Source organism: Sturnira hondurensis, unplaced genomic scaffold, assembly GCF_014824575.4.
Source record: "Sturnira hondurensis isolate 20B ecotype Veracruz unplaced genomic scaffold, ASM1482457v3 Scaffold0009719, whole genome shotgun sequence".
NCBI classification, from domain to species: domain Eukaryota; kingdom Metazoa; phylum Chordata; class Mammalia; order Chiroptera; family Phyllostomidae; genus Sturnira; species Sturnira hondurensis.
The window spans coordinates 475,339-485,944 of record NW_028082350.1 but is presented as its reverse complement, the minus strand read 5'-3'; the positions used below and the strand labels follow the sequence as shown (position 1 = coordinate 485,944).

The following is a 10,606-nucleotide window of genomic DNA, read 5'->3' as shown; positions in this document are numbered from 1 at the left end:
AATCACAAGGAATTATAACCAATGGTGGTTCTACTTGAACCCACATGGACAAAAGACTTTAAACACATTAATGAATGATTTTACTAGTTTCCCTTCTCCCAGAAAAATAACCAATTACTATAATGTATTTATCAGGCCCCAGGTAACTCTAAATTTGAATTTTAAAAACTTTGTAGGGTGATGAGTCAAATACTTGCGACTTGGAAGAGACTAATAGAGACCCAAACATGCAAGGCTTTGGTTCTGACTTCATGTTGTGACCATCTTTTTCATGGATGTCCATGTGCCTCTACAGGTTACTACTTCCTTTGTGGCCAGGACACATGGTCTTGTTTGCCTAAGGCTAATACTTCATGTACTTCAGTAATAGTATTCCAAGACTTGTTTATACCCAGAGACTATAATTCTATAAACAGCCAAGGATATAAATTCAGACTCAGATACAAGCTTCGAAAGGAGGCCACCCTTGATTGTTCAGGTACTCTACCTGGAAGAATTACTGACTGTTTATACTAACAATCAGAGCAGTCGTCCTGATGGTGAAAATTATGCAAATAGAAAAGGCTGTAAGAATCTTATCACTAACTTTGACAGGAGTTATTAATGATACTACATAATCCCTAGATGGAATACAAATGAGTCTTAGCTCATTGCCATGAGCAGTGGTAGACAGTTAGATTGCTTTTTATTTATTGCTTGCTAGTCGTGGCGGTGTCTGTGCCACTGCCAATACTTCTTGGATTAATGAAATGATCATGGTAAAATAAGCTATGCATTGTCTCAAGGATAAAGCTCCTTGACCCTGTAAATTTGTCCTTCATGACCTATGGCATTTATTCTTTTGGCTCGGGTTGGGCAATTGGGGTTCCTGAATCTGAAGCATCTTATAGGAACCATTAGTTGTTATTGTTTTTGTTATAATGGCCATGATTTTGGCCTACTGCATTCTGCCTGGAGTCTTAAATGCATCTGTGCACCTGCTCTCTTGTCAGATGATTGTCATGATGGTAAAAAGGTCATGATGGTAAAAACAATAAAAAGGTCAAGAAGATCTCACAATCCAGGACCCTATGGAGACAAGTGGATTTTCCCAGATGGTGAAGATGGGGATCTCTAGCCTTCCTTGAATTGATCAAATTCTTGCAAGTGAGAATGACCAAAAGGAGGGACTGAGAGACTGAATACTCAGAGAGACAATAGCCAGGCCATATATAAGAATAGAACTTGACCCACAATTTCTGCAGCAATCAGTCTAGGAAGCCAAATCATAGCCTCTGCAACAATCGGAATGGTCATGATTTGGTCATGGCTGGCAGCTTATCAATGTTTGTTTTTTTACCACTAACCAGAGATTCATATGATTTATATCCAAGTTTAGGTATTTTTACATTTTAAAAATTAGAAAATACAAAGAGAATGATTCATCTCAGTAGTAGTCGAGATGAATCTTCCCAATATTAAAAAATCAATATTATAAAAATATAAGTAGTTGTGAAAGCAAAAAACTATAAACATGAGGATAAACAGAGACTATTCAGAGCTTGATATAGGAAGGATTTTAGCCACCATTTGTGTTTAGCAGAGACTCAAAAACAGGAGGAGTGTGAACATGGTTTATAGTAAAACAAAGAGAAGACTTCAGAAACACTCTGATTAGAAGATGCAGGTGGGCTAAATAGAAGTAGGAAATCTTATGGTTTGTAAAGCGTATCTGGCTCCTATTTGGACCACTCAGAGAAAGCTAAATAAAGAGCTTTCCTGAGGTATAATGGACACACAACAAACCCCACATATTTAACACACACATGTCAACTGTGTTTTATATATATATATATACACATTACCTGTGTATTCACCATGCTCTAAAGTTTCCCTCCTCCTTTAAGTCTCTCTCTTACTTCCTCCCTGCTTCCTTTCTACTCCCAAGCAAGCATTGGTCTGTTTTCTGTCGTGATATTAGTTTTCATTTTCTAGAGTCTTATATAAATAGACCTACACAGTATGTGTCTTCCTTCTCCCTTCTCCCACCTCCTCCACCTCCTCTCTCTGGCTTTTTTCACTCAACATAATTATTTTGTTACATGAATTTTGTTGAAATTCTGTACCCATATATTCTTGTGGGGTATTAGTCTGTAGTTTTCTTTTTTGGTAATGCCTCTCTTAGGTTCAGCTATCAGGGTAATTTTGGCCTCATAGAGTGAGTTGAGAAGTATTCCTTCTTCAATTTTTTAAGTGTTTGTGTAGAACTAGTGACGTCCCTCCCTCCCTGCCCCCGCCAAATGTTTGGTAGAATTTACTGCTGAAGCCATCTGGGCCTCTAGTTTTTTTTTTTTTAACTGCAATTTTAATTTCTTTAGTGGATATAGGGTTATTCAGTTTATCCAATTTTTTTAGAAAGCTTAATAATTTATGTCTTTAAAGGAATTTGTTCACTTTATCTATGTTGTCAAATTTATTGACATAAAGTTGTTCAAAATATTATATTATTCTCTTAGTACCTGTAGAGTCTGTCACCTCTTATTTCTGATATTGGTAATTTATATGCATTTTTTTCCTGATCAACTTGTTTAGAGGTGTATCAATTTAATCACTCTTCTCAAAGTCCAGCTATTAGTTTCATTGGTTTTCTCTCTTATTTTTGCTTTTCTATTTTATTGATTCAGCTTCAACCTTTTTTATTTCTTTCTTCTTACTTTGGATTTAGCGTGATCTTTTTTATCTAATTTCTAAAAGTAGAAGCTGATGTCATAGATTTGAGAACTTTTCTCACATAAGTGTTTAGTTCTATAAGTTTCTTTTGAAGTACTATTCCCAGTTACATTCCATAAATTATAATATGCTGTATTTCATTTTCATTCAATTCAAAATATATTGTACTTTCCATTTTCATTTCTTGTTTGATTAATGGCTTAGTTAGAAGTGTATATTTTTCCCCAAAATTGTGAGGTAATTGTCAAAAAATTATGCTATTGATTTCTGATTTAATTTCATTGTGTGTAGAGAGCATACCTACTATGAATTGAATGCTTTTAAAAATATATATTTTATTGATTATGCTATTACAGTTGTCCCATATTTTTCTCCACTTTATTCACCTCTGCCCTGCACTGCCCCTCCCACCAGGATTCCTCCACCTTAGTTCATGTCTATGGGTTGAACATATACGTTCTTTGGTTTCTCCATTTCCTGTACTATTCTTAACCTCCCCCTATCTATTTTGTACCTACCATTTATGCTTTCCCCCATTCTCCACTCTCTCCTCCCCAAGGATAATCCTCCATGTGATCTTCATTTCTGTAATTCTGTTCCTGTTCTAGTTGTTTGCTTAGTTTGTTTTTGTTTTTAGGTTCAGTTGATGATGGTTTTGAGTTTCTTGTAATTTTACTGTTCACATTCTTGATCATCGCATTTTTCTCAGATAGTCCCTTTCACATTTCATATAATAAGAGCTTGGTGATGATGAACTCCTTTAACTTGACCTTATCTGGGAAGCACTTTATCTGCCCTTCTATTCTAAATAATAGCTTTGGTGGATAGAGTAATCTTGGATGTAGGTCCTTGACTTTCATGACTTCAAATACTTCTTTCCAGCCCCTTCTTGCCTACAAGGTTTCTTTTGAGGAATCAGCTGATAGACTTATGGGAACTCCTTTGTAGGTAACTGTCTCCTTTTTTCTTGCTGCTTTTAAGACTCTCTCCTTCTCTTTGATCTTGGGTAATGTAATTATGATGCCCCCTGGTGGGTTCCTCCTTGGGTCCAGTTTCTTTGGGACTCTCAGCTTCCTGGACTTCCTGGAAGTCTATTTCCTTTGCCCGATTAGGGAAGTTCTCCCTCATTATTTTTTAACATAAGTTTTAAATTTCTTCCTTTTCCTCTTCTCCTTCAGGTACCCCTCTGATTTGGATATTAGAATGTTTAAATTTGTCCTGGAGGTTCCTAAGCCTCTCCTCCTTTTTTTTAATTCTTGTTTTTTTCATTTTGTTCTGGTTAAATGATTATTTCTTCCTTCTGCTCTAAATCTTTGGTTTGAGTTCTGGTTTTCTTTCCTTCACTGTTGGTTCCCTGTACATTTTTCTTTATTTCAGTTCTCATAGCTTTCATTTTTTCCTCTATTTTGTGACCATACTCAACCATTTCTGTGAGCATCATGATTACCAGTGTTTTAAACTCTGCATCTGATAGGTTGGGTATCTCTTCATCACTTTGTTGTATTTTTTCTGGAGATTTGATCTGTTTTTTCATTTGGGCCATATATATATATTTTTTGTCTCAGCACACCTGTTACATAGTAAGGGGCAGAGCCTTGGGTATTTGCCAGGGTGGGGCAACCTACTAGGCTTCCTTGTGGTACTAAATGTGGGGGAGGGGTCCAAGAGGGAACAATGCTGCTAGCTGAGCTTTCGGCAGGATTTTAGTCACTTCCTCCACTACCCACAAGCAAATTGGGCCCTTGTGGTGCTGATTCCTGGGTGGGTCGGTTTGTGTACATTCAAGGACCCCGTAAATCTCTCTAACGAATTCTCCTGTGAGGCTGGGAGTTTCTCCTGCCACAGCAAACCCCCACAGGTTTTTTGCTTTTTAGTCAGAGATTTTGAGGCTTTATTTCCCTGTGCTGGAATCGTGGGTTGTGCAGTCTGTCTCACTCCCCCAGATGCTCATCCCGATTTATCCACATGCAAATGTGGGACCACCTGCTCTGACAGTCTCTGCCTAGCCTACGTGGTCCTCCAGCCACTGCCTTGCTATGAATTCTCTTCGTTCTGGCTGCCCATCTCTGCCCCTCCTACCAGTCTGGATGAATGATTGTTCTTTAACTCTTTGGCTGTTGGACATCTATACCATACAATTTTCTGGCAGTTCTGGTTATTTTTGTTTTTAAATTTATTGTTGACCTTCTTTTGGTTGTGTGAGGAGGCAAAGTGTATCTACCTATGCTTCCATCTTGGCAGGAAGTTCAAGATGAATCATTTTGCATTTACTGAAACTTGTTTTATGATATATTTCTCTTCTCTGGCCTTTATGCTACTGTTGACATGTAGTTTACTTTTACATATAAACCTCACAGTACATTTTTATTATATTTAAGTAGTCTATATTCTTTTAAAGAGATTTAATTAATAAGAAAAAGAGTCTTATATATTTACCTCTTGTAGCTGTTTCCAGTGCTCTTCATTGTATAGATCTAGGTTCCCTTCTGATACCATTTCTCTTCTGCTTCAAGTACCCACCTACCATTTCTCATATTGAAGGTCTACTCATGACAAATTCTATCAGTTGCATGTGGAAGCATCTTTATTTTATCCTCATTTAAAAATATTTTTGACAATTATAGAATTCTAGGTTGACAGTTTTTTTCTTTCAATATGTTTCAGATGTGTTATTGTCTACTTGTTTGTAATGCTTCTGATGAGAAATACGATGTTGTTCTTTGTTTTGTTCCTCTGTAATGTCCTTCTTCCCTGGCTGCTTTTAAGATTTTTCCCCTTAATCATTGGTTCTGAGCAATCTGATGATTATGTGTGTATGTTACATGCTGTTGAGTTGACTCCAACTCTGGGTGACCATATGAATGAGTGATGCCCACAACATCCTGTTCTCAGCAGCCCTGCTCAGCTCCTGTAGACTCAGGCCTACGGCTTCTTTTGTAGAGTCGATCCATCTCATTTTTGGTCTTCCTCTTTTCTTGCTGCCTTCTTGATTATTATATACTTGATGTAATTTTCTTCATATTTTTTGTGTTTGGTTTTTTTTTTAGCTTCTAGAAGGCAGGTTGTGTGTAAAGATGCTATTAGGAGGATTGAATTAATAATTGGATCTTATGGAAGTTGTCAGTGAAGTATGAAGCAAGATCACTGAAAGAAGGTACAAAGTTGTCATTTAGAAGGTTAGGAGAATCAGTGGAGCAAAGATCTGTGATACAGTCTTCAGGCATTTTGAAGGGCCTACCAGAAATCAGTCATCATGAATATAATATTTGCTTGGCCAGTTGTTTTTCTCCTTCTGATTGTAGTTGCAAGGGAGTAGGCGCTTAGTAAGTAGTGTTGGGAGGGCCAAGATTGTACTTCTGTCAGGTGTTGCAGTAAGTCAGTGGGGCAGTGAGTAGAGGATGTATGCAGGGAATTATATTCATTGATTATTGGATATATCTACATGAAACTTCCTTAATCAGAGAGAAGCTATTAAAAGGCAGAGTTTTTTAAAATTGTATTTTACTTTTTTGCATCTATATGTTGAACATGTATTTGCCAGTCCATGTGCATGTGTGTCTTAATAGCAGAAAACCAGAGATTGAAGGAAGATGTCTTATTGAAGCAAATTCACTCTGTTTTTCAGGACAGCTTTGTGAAGTCTTTGACATGCCTGCAATCAAGGTCTACAAGGGCAGCCGACCTCTTGCCAAACTCCCCTGCTCTCTGAACTCCAGGTATACTGGACTTTTCCTCATGCTTTGCACTTATCACACACGTTTGTATATGTGGCTCCCTCTGTTTTTCAGCTTTTCTGAATAATTCAAAGATTTTTATAAGCTTAGTATCTGTTTATTAGGCTTACTTCTTAGCACTTGTCACAGTTTTAATTTTACACTTGTGTCATTGATAGCTGTTTGCTACTATGCTGTAAGCTTCCTGTGGACAGGGACCTTGCCTGTTTTTAGACTCTGTGAAATCTAGCAGTCTTTGGTACACTGGTAATAAACATTTTTAAGTAAAGAGGTGAAAGCGAGTAAATGTGATATGCGAATCTTGGTGTAGAGAGCAGTATCTTTCTTCTAGAGAATTCACAAGAAATTGGGTAATGCTACACTGCCAACCTCCAAAGCTCTGCCTCACACCCCGCATGCTTCGGGCACTTGGGAAAAATGCAGGGCACACAGGAGGAACTGTCGGTCCCACAGCTCAAAATAAACGATGGGAGGCGCCTGCGCACTGGCCTTACCGGATGTACGCAGGAGAATGGGTGGGACTCTGTAACCAAGGCAACATCCCGGAAGCGGCGGGTTGCGTTCACCTGTGGCGGGCTGGGCCGTTCTGGTGCCTGGAGTGTTTGGTGGCGGAAAGCAGCAGTCAGAAAACGAGGAAGCAGGTTGTGATGAAAAGGCGGAGTCCCGCAGCCTTCACCCCCGCCGAGCTTTGGGGACCCGGCTGCAGTTTGGCGGTTGTGGCCTTGGGTAGAGGATCATTATTACAGAAAGCGAACCCACGACTCCGCTTTGAGGGTGCCAGTGCGTTTCAGGAGGCGTGCCTGGGCGCGGTTGTGTCTAGCACGCGCCGCTTCTGCACAGAGCTGGAAATTAGAGGGACCGTGTTATAGCGTCCAAGCAGTTTACAGTCTAGCGGGAGAAACACTAGCCAGTGTACCCCGGACCGGGAGGGTAATTTACTGCGATTGGATGGTCAGAGTTTGGCAGGAAGAGGCGCCGCTTGAACGAGTTTTAAGGAGTGATTGACTGGGCGTTTACACGGTGGAGAAGGAAATGAAAGGCTGAAGGGTGTTCCAAACAGAGCGTGAAGAATGGTTAACCCTTATGTGAAAGCGAGGTCTTTGTTTTAGGGTGTGTGGGAGATTTGAGAGGAAAAAGATTGGCAAGAGAGGGCAACCAGGCCAAGCCTCACGGGGTGGTAGGGACGGGGGTGGGGGAGAGAGGCTCTGAGAGCCCAGCCGAGTTGGATTCTTCGCAGGGCGAGGACTGTGAAACTCTTTGGAGCTTACTCTAGCCGTTTATCAGGGTAATAGCAATGGAAGGGACGGTGTTTGGAAAGAGGGCTTATTTTTCTTTGATCAGTTTTCTACCAGCCGGAGTGGATTTGCTAAATCCCATCATAAAACTTGCTTAAAATCCTTAAGTGACTTTCTTGCAAGTGCATGATCTGGTCCCTGCCTTTCTTTCATTCTCTTTCTAGCCTCTCATCATCGCAAATCTTTGTTAGTTAAACTGAACTTCTCACAACTTTTTAACCCCCTCCCCTGTCCTGCCCAGCATTCTTTCACCCTCTTCTAACTTTTATTAATAGTTCAGCTCTCAGCTTAAACATTTGGGGGTAATTCGAGAGAAGAGGCAGGCTTTTCTTACTGTGCATAGTGAGGTATTTCCACGACACTGAGTTTACTTCGCATATTTTCCTTTTAGTACAGTTATTTAATTGTGGTCTTACAAACTAAGCCCTGGGAGGGTGCAGACTACTCTCTGCTGTATCTGGTGGCTGGCTCTTGGCACATGGTTTCAAAATATTTGTTGATTCTTGTATATGTCCTGACCTGGAATCGAACCTGCAACTTTGGTGTGTGGGGACAACACTAACCAAAATTATATGTGAATGATGAAGTGAGTGAGTGAAAGGAAGATCAATTAGGGGAAATAATGAGGGCCTGGACAAAATCATTTGCAGTAGAGATGAAGAGGAAGGGACAGATGAGGGAGGTGTTTCAGGGAAAGAGTAGATTCTGGTATCTGATTGGCTATGAGACAAGAAGGAAAAGAAGGTGATGCTAAGGTAACACGAGCATCAAGAAGAATGGTAATTTTGTAGGTTGAGCTGAATTCAGCATTTATTAAGCAAGCCAATCAAATATCCAGAACTAGAGGTTGGCAGTGAGGATGGCATGGGAAATAAGCTGTATTTTGACTCTGACTTGGGAGATGTGTGCAGAAAGGAGTTGGAAATGAACATTTGATGTTTTGAGGAAGGATATGAATCTTGATTTGTGACTCATTTCATTTCATTTGTGTGCCTAGTGCATTTATAACTTTGCGAGGGAGTGGGTGAGGTCAGTGAGGGAAGATATGATCTAGAAACTAAGCTCCATGAGAGCTGGCACTGTATGAGACTTCTTTACTATTGTGTCTCAGTGTGCAGCCAGGGCCTGGTGTGCACAGTTACAGGAGGATGAGAGATGGTCTCCAGCGGGAAGACAAGAGGACTGGTATAGAACTGGGTGAAGGTCTTGATTATGTGAGGAGGGGCCAATGGAGCCTGCAGAAAATGGAGAAAAGAAAAGGAGAGAAACCAGGAGAAAGAGTGTTGTGGAAGTCAGGGGAGGGGAAACTTCCAGGAGTGGTGGTCTCTAGAGCTGGAAAGGCCTGAAAAATAAGAAGGGAGCAAGATTTTTAGTAATTAGGAACCTATTAATATTTTAGATTTTCTGGGCTGTGCTAATTATTTGATTCCTTAGCACTGTAAACATCAGATTATCTCCAGTCCCACATGTCAGCATGTAAACTATAGCTTTTACGATATCTGGTTTCTGTAAGTGGCACAAAATCTCTTTGTTAGGAGACCACGAAGTCTGATCCTGGGTTAAGAAAAATGAGGTCACCATTATTGGTCATGTTCAAGACAGTACTTTTCAGTGCAGAGGTGGTCCCCATGTTGCAAAAGTTTGAAGTGTAATTGGGGCTTAGTAAACAACTGGTGAAATAATGCCTCTCCTTTATGCAGGCTGGTGAAAGGAAGTCCAGAAGAGGGGCAGCAGCTTGGCTGCACCTTTGTGATTTTACTGTACACAGACTGGAATTTAGAGTTGGCCAGTATGTTAGTTTTCTATGCTGCCTAACAACTAACCACAAACTTAGTGACTTAAAACAGTATTCTTTTTTTTATCTTACAGCATATGTGGGAGTTCGGACATGGTTTAACTAGAGACTATGTGTAGGGTGTCACAAAGTTGTGGTTAAGGTGTTGGTGGTCCGCAGTTTCCTCTGGAGACTCAACTTGGGAAAAGTCTGCTGCCAGGTTCGCTTCACTCAGGTTGTTGGCAGCATTTGTTTCTCTGCTGCTGTTTGACCAAGGGGGTCTTGGCTTCTGACTTTCTGCTGGAGGCTGCACACAGGTGTGAGTTTCCTGCCACAGGGCCCTTTGCAGAGGCAGTCCTGACATGGCAGTTCGCTTTTTCAAGGCCAGCGGGAGAGAATCTGTTGCTTTTCCTCCTAAGACGGAGTATAATACCTAAATTAACATCGCTGAGAATATACTATACGATGCAGTTTTACATTCAACTTTTTATACTCTTAATGTGTTTTCTTGTGCCAGCATTATTTTTAATATAATTTTAATGGGTGCATAATTCGTCAGCTAGACTTACTGACATTTCATGATTCTCCTCTTTGTTTCTGTAGAATAAATGAAGATCTAAGTGGTTACATAGATAAATACAAGAGTTTCAAGAGTAAAATACACTTGAAACCCTTTTTTGAACAACTGTTATATTTTTCCCACATCTACTATTATAACAGCTTTATTGGGATATAACTCACACACCAACAAGTGTACAATTCAGAGGCTTTTAGCGTACAGCAGTCCGTTTTATTCATGGTTTCATTTTCTGTGTTTCAGTTACCTGTGGTCAACCACCGTCTGCAAATGTTAAATGAAACTTCTAGATATTTTGAGAGACAGAGAACATTTACATACCTTTTGTTATAGTATATTGTTATAATTATTTTATTATTATTGTTAATCTCTTACTGTGCCTACTTTATAAATTCAACTTTATCGTAGGTATGCATGTGTAGGAGAAAACATAGTGTATACAGGGTTTGGGACTCTGTGGTTTCATTCTGATAAGGCAGGACTCCTGTAGTCGTAGCGCAGTGATGTGCCACCACCA

The 10,606-nt window shown here is 39.8% G+C and overlaps 1 protein-coding gene across 2 annotated transcripts in view; it reads left to right on the top strand.

The window, feature by feature from the left end:
* Positions 1–6,343: 6,343 nt before the first annotated feature.
* Positions 6,344–10,606, top strand: part of SPICE1 (spindle and centriole associated protein 1) — a 61,875-nt gene continuing 57,612 nt past the window's right edge. The window contains exon 1 of one of the 2 annotated variants that reach the window (XM_037057385.1): positions 6,344–6,425. The gene's annotated coding sequence lies outside the window, so the exon portion shown is untranslated. Of the gene's footprint in view, positions 6,426–6,984; positions 7,085–10,606 lie in introns of those variants that run through there. The other variant, XM_037057384.1, reaches the window with a different exon arrangement.